Source organism: Crocodylus porosus, unplaced genomic scaffold, assembly GCF_001723895.1.
Source record: "Crocodylus porosus isolate Cpor-Errol unplaced genomic scaffold, CroPor_comp1, whole genome shotgun sequence".
NCBI classification, from domain to species: Eukaryota; Metazoa; Chordata; order Crocodylia; family Crocodylidae; genus Crocodylus; species Crocodylus porosus.
The window spans coordinates 76,592,481-76,604,586 of record NW_017728949.1 but is presented as its reverse complement, the minus strand read 5'-3'; the positions used below and the strand labels follow the sequence as shown (position 1 = coordinate 76,604,586).

The 12,106-nt window shown below is 41.1% G+C and overlaps 1 protein-coding gene and 1 long non-coding RNA gene across 5 annotated transcripts in view; one reads left to right on the top strand and one right to left on the bottom strand.

Moving 5' to 3' along the window:
- LOC109323137 overlaps positions 1–5,521 on the bottom strand; it is a 190,296-nt gene extending 184,775 nt beyond the window's left edge. For 2 of the 4 annotated variants that reach the window (XR_002104553.1, XR_002104555.1), the window contains exon 1: positions 5,034–5,520. This is a non-coding gene — a long non-coding RNA (uncharacterized LOC109323137). Of the gene's footprint in view, positions 1–5,033 lie in introns of all 4 variants that reach the window. The other 2 variants (XR_002104554.1, XR_002104552.1) reach the window with 2 other exon arrangements.
- A 241-nt stretch (positions 5,522–5,762) lies between these two features.
- The window catches only part of ORC4 (origin recognition complex subunit 4), a 64,234-nt gene continuing 57,890 nt past the window's right edge, over positions 5,763–12,106 (top strand). The window contains exon 1 of the mRNA XM_019554475.1: positions 5,763–5,869. The gene's annotated coding sequence lies outside the window, so the exon portion shown is untranslated. The remainder of the gene's footprint in view (positions 5,870–12,106) is intronic.

The window sequence follows — 12,106 nt, the reverse complement described above, 5'->3', positions numbered from 1 at the left end:
ATGTATAGGTTTATGTTTAGGTTTTATTAGGCTGATTTGTTCTACTTTTATTTTACTGTCCTCCCATTTGTTTCCTTTGGCATCAGTTTATGTGGCAACATTATTGCAAGCTTCGCTTTATCTAAATGTTGAGAATATCGCCACTTGATCCAGCAGGATTTATTGTGCAAACAGTTGACAACTGTTCTGTTCCCCCACTTAGGAATTTGTTTGACTTTTACAGCAGCCATGTTAGTGATGCAACCACTCTCAAAACCCTAAAATCAAAGATACATTTTAATTTTAAGCAATTGTTCTTGCTTTTGATAAATACTTAAATCACCAAAATTGTTTATGGTTTATGTCAATACATTTTTTCATGAACTTATAGTCTTGATATTTTCAGTCTTTAAAACATGGGTTTGACTTTTCCCTTAAACAGTTGTAATGACACTATAGCACTATCAGTTCCATAGGGTTTAGTTTCCAAAAATTTCAGTAGCTAATATTTTAACCTCTACACTATCCCCAAACCACCCTTGTTTAGTAAACAATTTGAGGTATAATAAAATAAACATTGTAAATTCACATATATATTCAGCAAGTAATGACAGAATATATTTCACCTTTGAAGGAAGTTAATATAAACTTATAAAGGAATTTAAATTTATTTTACCTAAATCATTTTAAGTACATTCAGCATTCATGAAAATCATGCTACTTTGACAAGCCTGACGTCCAGCGAGTCTCCAGCAAACTGGGGTAGTGCCAGTTTCTTCATGCTGCTATTACAACATGCTCGCTCCTATTCCAAATGATTCGACATCCAATAATGTGAGCCTCTTTCAGTCATTCTCCCTCAACTTATTTTTCAGTCTCTCATATAACGCAGACAAAAAATAACGGAGACTTTTGTGACATGGGCACATGTCAACTATGGAATGAATTGAGATGATCAATTTATTGTACGAAACTCAATGAAAAGCCAGCAGATGATGAAAGCTTTGGTCCCTGCTGCCCTTTGCAAGACTCAAGTCAACAACTTGGAGGTACAAGACCTCACACATTGTTTTATTAGTTACGTGAATGTTATGGTCTGTAGGAACAGAAAAGAATATTAACATTTAAGAATAATTCAAGACTTGCTTATATACATAGATAATGTATGCACACATACTTCGTAACAATCTTCTGCTCCATTCTGTTTAGAAAAACTTAGCAAAGCCAAGAAATTCATAAGTATAAAGCATGAAATTCCTTCTTACTCCCAAACTGTTTATAAATTCCTATATTCAAATGTATAAAGTATGTTGTTTTAGATTAATAATTGAAGGATTGAATGGGTCGAAGTTACCAAAATTAGTTAAAATATTAGCATGACTTATTTGTGTTAACTGTAATTATAGACTAAAACCTCCTATATATGATACAAGAGGTATCTTAGAACCTTCAAGCTTTTTCTAAAATTTTATTCCATCCTCCATTTAATAACAAACACATACCTCAATTTTTGTACAGGGAGATAAACCTTATTTGCAGTTTTTACAAGCAATTTTCTCTAACTAACAGTCTTACAAAAATATTTAGAAAGCAGGCCCTATATTACACGCCTTATTTTGTTCCCAGGGGAGGGAATGGAGACAGGAGAGGCAAAACTGCCATCAATTTCAATGGAACCAGCCCAAGGGGTAACATTTTTAAAAGAACAAAGGACCTGAGTTTCCTTTTCAAAAAAGTGACTTTGGCACCTTGGGGCCTAAATCCCCTCAACTTTCACCAACCACTGTGAACCAAAGTCACTTCTGAAAAATTTATCCCAAGCTATTCCTAACTAAGACCCCTATCCCAAACTGCGCTCTGCCCATGAGCTCTGACACCCAAGAGAAGCCATATTAAGAAGTAATGGGGTTCCACATATATACAAAGGCCCACCCACACAGAGTGGCATGCTGGAGTGAAGTTTATGCAAGAGAATCACTGTTGATTCAGAAGTTGATATTGCAGTTAACTTTCTGTAGTTAACCAAGTTCTTAAGCTTTAATTTCCTTCACAAAAGATCACTATGAACAATGAGGGGAAAAAAATCTATTACAGATTAATGCAGTCAACCCAGGTGAAAAACAAGATGAGAAATTCTTGCAAGTGATGTTGTTCGTGATCTCAGAGATGAAGTACTTCTTGAGAGAAACTGAGCACTCTCAGCTTCCAAAGAAGATAACAAGGGTCGAATCACATAAATCTAAGTTTTGCTTGTGAATAATTTTGCTTTAGAAAATCTCGTTTAAATTAAAAAAACTAACACTCCAAGTAAGTTTTTAGTAAAGAAAAAGAATATTAAAAAATAACTAATGTTAAGTATACAAATATGCCAATGAGGAAAATATATGTAAAGTTTTCTTAAAAAGCAATAATTAATATTTAATACTTCCTTGTGTTACTAGAATAAGAACTTAAGAAAAAAAATAAAAATCTCTAGTTTTTAATACATGTTGGCTCCCAGCTGTTTTCTTTATACCTGCTAATACAATTAAATTTAGCAGGAGTTGGTATGACAATACCCAGAGAACCCCATTCTGAATTGAAGGCCTATTGTCTTGGGCACTGCAGAAATATAAAAATATGTTCCTATCCTGAAAAGATTATGCTCTAGAATCTCTATCTTACAAATTATTCCATGAGAGTGGATCCTCATTCAAACTGATGCTGTTTGCATGCACATGTGAATGTAGGATCCAGGCCTAAGAAAGCTTAAGGTTTTAGAAATGGTTCCCCTCTAGGAATATACATCAATAAATATACAGTTAATATATCCAAAACTTGAAAAACTGGAATTTCTCAAATTTTATTCTTTTTCCCCCTTAAACTGAGCAACTGGTTTAAACCATGTCAGTTATGGGTTTTATTAAAATTAAATAAGGAAAAAAAACAACCCTGTAATGTTCTGTAATGAATTACCTACATTTACCAACTATATTCTGTTGAAGTTGCAGAAGAACCTCAAATAATACAGATATTGGGAGCATAATCTTGAGCACATCATAGATTTCTACATGACACAGAAAATACAGATTGTATCCTCAGAGTAAGAAAAGTACTAGTCATGTTATAGCAGGTGGGTATGAAACAGGAAAAATATTTTTTTATTCCTGAATAAACTTTTGCTGGAAATATCTATTTTCACCTACATTAAAGTAACTAAATAGGAGCCACATTTCTTTAATGAGTTTCCATGCCTAGCTAGCCTACCTACTGACCTTCAGAAGGAATATTACCTTTATATATTACATATTTTAAAATTATGAATACTGCAATTTGTCTCATCTTCACAAGCTAAATAGAAAACTAAAAGCTGAACAGTTCTATAGAACTGTAGTTACAGCTGCTTGTCCTTTCCTATTCACACTGCTTACACGGAATATATTTCCAAATTTATTTTTCTTTCCAACCTGATCAAATTGCTATTTTCATTTTGCCAGTTTGATCACAAAATTGCTACTTTACACAAGATATTTTTTGCTGACACAAATTATGGGATCAGAGATAAAACAACATTTGCAACTGAAGGCTTTGTATATATTCTTCCTCAAATACAAGATACAGATACTGTATATACCATGCTGAATCCACTTTAGCTGTGATGCCCCAGTGAAATGCATAGCCTGTGGCCTACCTTGCAGTTCAAATTATCTTGCATCATTTCCTAAAAACTGACAGCACAGAATAGCCTTTAAAACACAGACAACTATATAAAAAATGCAGTGAAAGTCCAAAATTATAGAGACAGTAATGATTTTAAAGTAAGTGCCCTACTTGCACAAAAGAGGACAGTTATATTACAATTAGTCATTAACTTGTAAACTCTTACTTCTGGATGCTTTTGAATCTTTTAAAGAATTGTTTCAATGTTTTCTAGAAAACAGGACCAGGCATTTAAATTTAAATAAGTTGTAGAAACTAAAAATCTTTCAACCTGTAGATTTTATAGCAATAAAAAAAGTGACTAGTTAAAAGTGAAAGTTGTACCTAACCTAACAAACTGCTAGTATGACAGAAATACTGACAGGAAGGTTTGGACTTCCTAATGGAGTATCTTGGGGGGTGGAAAAAAAGAAATAAAATGAAAGCCTTACCAAGAACTAGCTGTTTATCATAATCAAGTGTTGATATAAGATTTAGTACATATGCCCTGTTCTTGCAAAGATTTACCTATGTTAGTAACTCCATTTTAAGAATATTGGTGGGCTTAGAATGAAGTGTATACAAGAGTTTTGTGGGATCATGGCCTTAGTCGTTACATAACTGAATTTAGTGACTCCAACTGTCATCAAAAGAAACATTTAACTGTACCCAAAACAAAGTCAGACACAAAAATTCCCAAATGTTTCAACTCCACATTGTTCTTTTACGATTTCTGATTTCTCAATTCGATATTGGAAACATAAGCACTTTTGACAGAAATCAAGAATAAGACAAACCTTGCACAAAACATCTTTTAAATGCTTCCCCTGTCTCTCTTTGCACAGGAAACAAAAAAAAAAAAAAATGCGAGACCAGGACTAAGAAAAACCAAAGGACAAAAATACTGCTCCCAGAAACAGCAAATCCCCTAAAATCAAAGGCAACTCTGAAAAGGGGGTGGGGATGGCAAGGGTGGGGGTTGGGACATACTTGAGACCACCACCAGCAAGGCTTGATCATTATCTACACCATGACATTTCCTCAAACACTGGGGAAAAAATAAAGAGCGGTGAAGAAAGAGGTACCCCCTTCCTACAAGAGTGGGGAAAGAGTGACAGATAAACACATCCCCCCATGGGGAAGCACAAGGGATTACAGCAAGAAACAAAACTGAGGGGGGGAAGGGGGAATAAAAAAAATAAAAAAATCAGCCACTTTGCTAGACTCGTAAACAATCAAAGTGTCTCTCGTCAAAGCTGAAAGATGGAGACAGAAAACAACCCCCCTCCCAGCCCCCACTCCCCAAATCTGCCTGCCCCAGAGCCAGCCTGAGAGCAGGGCAGAGGCAGGGCTCCCCCCCACGTAAACACGCTTACCTTGGCTGCACCCCACTTTTATTCCCCGGCCTGGAGCAGTGCAGAAGGAGACACACACAAAGGGTAATAAAGGGGGAGGAGGGGAGGGGGGGGGCTGGTGAACTGGCTGCTGCTCCTCCGTGTGCGTGTGCTGAGGGGTCTCCAGCCAGGGCCGAGCAGCAGCAGCAGCAGAGGCAGAAGAAGGGGCTGCGCTGCTAAGAGGTTTTTGGTCTCTTTCTCTCTCCTCTGACGGCCAAAGGGGGGGAAGAAACTCTCCTCTCCCAGGGTCTCTCTGGGATCCTCTGGCTGGGCTGGGGGTGGGGGGAGAAACTCAGGCTCCTCGCTCCGACCCCCCCACACACCAATCCCGGGCGGAATTAGCGCTCTGTCCCTTTAACAATATAAATAAAAGGTCCCCCAGCCTCCCCCTCTCTCCTCATCATCAGCTGCTCCTGCTTCTGCTGCTCAGGCTCTAGCTCTGGCTCTGGCTGGGAGAAAGATGGGAGGCTGCCACTGCGCATGCGCCCCGAGGGAGCTCGGTAGGTTGAAGGAGGGGGAGGGAACTAGGTTGCCGCCCACAATGCACCGCGCTGCCAAGGGAACCCGGAAGGAGATGGGGGCTGAGGGGAAGGAAGTGGCGCGGGGGGCTGAGGGGGCGAAGCGGAAGTGAGTGAGGGGGCGGGGCAGGGGCAGAGTTGAGGCGAGTCCTAGGCGGGGAGGGGTCTTGCGTCATTTGTGTCACGTGATAGCGCGCGCTGGGGACGCTGGGAGAGGCCGCGCGGCGCCGGGTTGTGGGGGAGGGGCCGCTTAGCTGCACTCGCTCATTCACTCACTCACTCGCGGCGGCGGCGGCTCAGGTGAGGGCGCGCGGGACGGGACGGCTCGGCGCGGGAGGTACCTGAGGGCGCGCAGCCGCGGCCCGGCGGAACCGGGCTTGTGAGGGGCGGCCGAGCCGGGTGGGGATTAAAGCAGCTGCGGGGACGGGGGTCTGTATGGAGAGGCCGTTTAGGTGTTGGTAGTCCCGCCCAGCAGCGGCCCCGGGCTCCCCCCAGCCGCCTCTTCCTAGCCAGCATAGGCACAACAAGCTCACTTCGCAGCTTGTCCGCCCCACCCCCTCTCCCCAGGCATGTGCTGGGAAGTGGATCTGCTCCAGTTAGTGCCATCCATCCCGGCAGGACTGAGGTCTCCTCTCTGTGGCTACGCTGCCCATGCCAGGGACAGGAGGCTTGGTAGCAGGTGGCAAACTAGTCCCTGTGGCCTGCAGGTGCTTTGGTTTCCAGGCAGAGACAATGGGAACAAACAAGGGCACTGGCTGTTTAGGACATTACTGCCAGGTGGTGTTTGGTTGCTGCGGGGGCAGGGTGAAGCTTGGCTGCTATGGGGTAGTCATTTGAAGAAGAATAAAGTCGTTGGCCTTGGCTTGGGTCACAAGTTAGCTCTGGTCCCACCACCTGTCCTGCTGCATCTCCTTTGTGGACCGGTTTATGCAATGTCTGTCCCAGACCCCTTCCTAGTGTAAGTTAAACCAGAGTTCCCCAGCATCCCAGATGCTTTGAAGCCCTGGGAGGGGCTTTCTGCTCCCCAGCAGTGCTGGCCCCTCCCCTCTGCTCGCAGGCTGCAGCTCTGGCAGAGACTACAGGCATAGCAGAGTCTGCCTGGCTTCCTCCTGCTCCACCCCACTGCACCCACCACTCCCTGCTCAAGCAAGCGTTCCCCTCCCACAGAACGGACCAGACCGTAGCTAATGCTGAGAGGTGTCTGTATAAGGCAGACAGGACAGTGTCAGGTCAGGGCCTTTCAGAGATAATCCAGCAGGTTAGCCAGCAATGTCCCTTCCTTGGAAAAAGTTGTTTAAGAGCTTGAACTAATGAGAGAGGCTTTTGTTTTCTGATGATCTGATAAATGGTCTGTTATCCCTGCTGGGCTGGTCTGGAGCAGCAAAAGGGGGAACCCCTCCCCACTCAGTGTCCTGCCAGGACCTGGCCGTGGCCCTCTTAGCTCAGCACTATTGAAGGGGAGGGGAGCATTTTCTCAGTTCAGAGACGATGTCTATACAGTTACAAAGCGGTTCAGCCTAGCCCAGGTTAGACTAACCTGCAAAGATTGAATCAATTCAGGCTCAGACTTTTTGAATTGAGCACAACAACGTAGCTTAGCCTGGGGCACGACAAGGTAGCTAGCCTGTGGGGCCAGGGGGATTAGAGAGGGGGAGCTGTACCTTCAGAAGGTAATGGTCTGACCATGACAGGTGACACCTTCAGTCAGATCCCGTGTTCCCAGGCAGACACAGATGGTCAGGTCTGACGCATGCCTTGCTTTATGTGTTGGCGCAGTTAACAATCTGAGATGATTACCCTGTGGGTGACATGGAAGCCATGATGTTCTGCTCCTGCCCTGAAGAACCAGCCTTGACAAAAATGTTCAAGTCCTCCAAGACATCAAGTCTGGGCTTTTTCAGTGTCTCTTGGTAGACCAGCACTTCAAGTAAACAACGAGCTTTATTTTTTCCATAAAAGTCTTTTTGTGTGTTCTTAATTTATACTGTTTACAAAATACAATTAACCATCTTGTCTCAAGTGTAGTGAAATAACTGTTTCCTCCCTCCCTTTCTTTACTGTATATTGTGATCGCTGTGCCCAAGTGGACTGTCTGTGTTTACTTATCATTTTTGGTGAGGCTTCATCTATATCCCTGGGCTTTAGTGTGATCCTTTTGCAGATTTAGGGAAAGTGGTGGTATGCTTAGAAGTACCACCTGCTTCTGACAGTAAATAACACAGGTCTGTGATATTCCCATTTCTTTGATATGAATTACATTAACCGTTTTTGAACTCAGAAATACCCTTTTTATCAGTTTTAATTTATTATGAATTAATGCATTAATGAAACAAATGGGTTTTTTAACATGTCTCAGAATTGCTGATCCAGGCTCTTTGTATTCTTATAGGTATCTGTGTATGTATGAGTCAGTTTTTGAGGTTTTCCATTTTTTTGAAGGAGTGAGGGAGAGAGATGCTAGAGAATGAGAGGTGCTAGTATAGCGCATGAATGTGTGCTACTCTGTTTCTGGGTCCCAGAGCTCAACTCTTTGGACAAAAAAGTCTTTGATGCCATTTAATGTGAGTGAGAAAAAGTATTTTGCAGCATCCATTTAATCTATTTAAAGTCTGGTCCTATGACTCTTAATCTCATTCAGTTAGGCAATCCCAGTGACTTCAGTAATGCCCCTCAGCAAATGAGTGCTGGCATTTAGTTTTTATAATTCAGTAGTTTCTTGTTTACTTCATAAATTTGTATTTAAATTTAGACCTTAAAGTAGGTAGGCCGGAACAAGTCTTAAAAATCTTTATATCATTAACTATTAAAGAAACTGTACCTTAACTATTAAAGAAACTGTACCTTAAAAAAAAACCTGAATACTTTCAAGTCTTGCAGGGGACTTTTGTTCTCTCTTGCTTTTTTAATTCTTGCCAAGTTTGTTGAGAGTGAGTCAAGGGAGTAGGTTGTAGCCATGTTGGTCTACGGACATGTGCGGACAAAGTTCTTTGGCTGAATCTGATATCTTTTATTAGCTCAAATTAAATAGTTGGAAAATTGGTCTAATAAAAGATATCAGATTCAGCCAAAGAACGTTGTCTGACTTGAGAGTGAGCCTGAATTTTCTACCACCTGCTGTGGCAAGTTTGCTGCTGCTTCTGTTTTTAACATGAGTATGTGGGCATGGAGAGAAAAAAAGTCTTGTTACAGCAAAGGTGGTGATAAGTTGGAGTGAATATGTCTCTCTGTGTCTCTGTCTTTTTTCACTGTTTAGGGAGAAGGGTGACTTATTGACTACAGATAAAGATGCTTTCTGTCATGGAAGTGGTTGAGGAAGGGAACTCCTTTCCTCATGCATCTTAAATCACTGTCCCATTAAAAACAAATTGTATACTGAAAATAAACTGATGCCTTTGAATAGAGTCTTCCCTATAACTTTTGCTTGAGAGCCTACCTGTACTGGCAATTATCTATAATAATTGATAGAGGCATTTAGTGTTACTTGGACAACAGCATTTTCTTTCTGGAAAATAAAATATACTGACTGTCACATCATTGACTAATGTAAGAACATTGCTGATCTATTAGAATCTTTGAAAAATTGAACGCAATACACATTTAGGAGCCTCTCATGTTTTGGGATGGGAACAATTCATAGGGAAGTGGATTTATGTTAACTGCAGCTGCTTAGCAGACTCATCAAAAATCAAGTGCCTTAAAGGTGAATTTTCATTTCTACCTAGGAGAACTCCTAAAATCTTCCAGGCTCCTATGCCTGATAAAGGGTAACTCTGCCTGAAAGCTTGCAAATAAAGACTTTTTTTTTGCAAATATCTAGTTGGTCTAATAAAACATATCACCTCTGCCATGTTTTTTGTTGTTGTTGTTGTTATGGATCAAAACCCTAATATTTTGGAAGGACAGCTAAATGCATCCTCGGCTACCTAAACCTGTTTGGAAAGTACACACTGAAAAATGATTTGGAGAAGTGAAACTATATGCCATCTTACGAAAAATTTTGCAGAATGCATCATGTAAAGCCACACCAAATTTAACATACTAAGTTTATATTAAATACAGTGAAACTTGAGAAGAAGTTTGTTGTACAGTGTCATCAGTTACAAGTTAGCAGAAAAAGCTGTCACTTAAGCTAATTAAGGATGTACTGTACCTTTGGAATCAAATATAGGATCATAGAAAATTAGGGTTGGAAGGGACCTCAGGAGGTCATCTAGTCCCACCCCTTGCTCAAAGCGGGACCATCCCCAGCTAGATCATTCCAGCCAGGGGGTTGCTGAGCCAGGTCTTAAAAACATTCAAGGATGGAGAGTCATCCCTCTCTCTCTAAGTAACCTGTTCCAGTGTTTCACCAGCTTCCTAGTGAGAGAGTTTTTCTTAATATCCAACTTAAATCTCCCTTGCTGCAATTTGAGACATACACCCATAGGAGTTGGTGTGAATACACAATGTATCTACATAGACTTGAATTTTATTATATAGTTCAGTGATTCTCAACTTTATAGACTCGAGGTATCCCAGGTTGAGAATTACATTATTAGATCCATGATTCATCTATAATAGCAGCACACTTTGGGTATAATTCTTTATCTCTTCTTGCACCATAACATTTTGTTTGCTTTCTTTAGCCAGCATTGTAGATTGAACTGTTCACAGTACCCAGATTTTAGTCCTTTGTTGATGACTTTTGATTAGATATCTGTGAACTGCGTTTTTCTTCTTTTCCTTAAGTGTGCATTGCTTTGTGTTTATTAACACCTATCTTCATCTTCCGTGTTGTTTCCTTTTTAAGAGCTGATTACTTGTACGCTTTCTGACATCTTAATGTAGTCAGTTTGTTGGCAGCTTAACTGTAGCATATTCTGTTTCCCAGTAGCCTCATGTAGATCTGTTAAGAGGAGAAAGGGATGATACAGATCCTGTATGGCCCTGCATTTGAGGCTTTTGAAGAAGAGGATTAATTATCACTCAGCATTTCAAGTTTTGCTAGAAAGGAGTGACTGGGATCACTAGTGGTTATATTTTCAAGGCAAGTTAACTGTATGTGAAGGTCTTCTATTACAACACAGAGAGCTCAACAGTATGAGCCTTGAGATTTGTGCTATGTTCATGATACTAGGACAGTGTCCATGGGCAGTTGTATCTATTCTGGTGCTATGCCATGATCATGGAAGCATCACAGTCAGGGTTCTGATATTTGTTAATATTAGAAGTTGGTGCTTGATTGATACTTTTACTACAGTTTGGAGATAGTATAAAAAGATGATAACTTTGTCATGGGTTTTGGTTGCTAAGCACGCATACTGCAGAGTCTGACTTGCACTTCCTTCTGAGCTGAGACCTCACAGTCCAACTTTGTAATGCTAAAACCAGTTACTATTAATTAACTAAAATTAATTAACCAGTTGCTATTAATAAAGGGTAGTTGAAGAAGTATACAAGTCCCAGTAAACAGCCATACCCTTTTTCTCTTCTAATTCCAGAGTGAAAAGAAAACATTGTTTCTCTAGGAGTTCCAGTCCCCATCTGGGACATGACTGTCATTCCACACTACACTTTCATATGGCTTTCTTTAATGTTAGCTAGCCTGGCAATTCGCCATCCTCTACCTCCAAAACCTTGAGCTTTGTTCCTTCTGCAAAACCTTCCTTTACACTTCTCAAACTTTGATTTTTATTTTTTATTTTTTGTTGAGACCCAATGCCATGCTGACTCTGATTCTGGCGCTGGGAGAGTTTCTAAAATATCCATCAAACACCACTATACAAGGGTGGATGAAGTTTAATGACCTTCCTGGTTTATCCCTGAGAGTGGACAGTGAGTTGCACATGAACAGAGGCATTTAGTAATGCTGTAGTAGTTTGTATGTGGTACAGTCCCCGAATTGTGAGGCATCTCAGTGCTTGATGCTCTTCCTCTTTTCCAACAATCTACACTGGATTGATTTTTGACTGCCAGTTTTCCAAACAATCTTACTATAGGACGTGGGTTTCCCTCAATCTGAATGTTAAAAAAATAAAAGGGCTGTAGCTAAGGAATCCCATGCCTAAAATACCTCAGTTGTACCTGGCTCACGTACCATATTTGTTTATTTAGCTTATGCAGTTTTGGCATATAATTTTAGCCATCTTAAAGCAATGTCATCACCAGTGTGAAGGCCACCAGTAGCATAGTAAATGGACACCAGTCGACAACATGGGACATGGGTTGAACTTGTCCACAGAGGCATTTGTTGTCTTTGCAAAGGCCCCCATGGGTATAGGTTTGAGGCACAGTGATCCTGTCCAGCAATCTACACCCAAGGAGCTGGCGAGCATCATAGCCCAGCCCCTGGCACGGATCTTTGAAAACTCCTGGCGCTCTGGTGTAGTGCCTGAAGACTGGAAGAAGGCCCATGTGGTGCCTATCTTCAAGAAAGGGAGGAAAGTGGATCCGGCTAACTATAGGTCCATCAGCCTGACTTCTATCCTGGGGAAGATCTTAGAAAAGTTTATTAAGGAGACCATCCTTAATGGACTGGCGGACGCCAACATCCTAAGG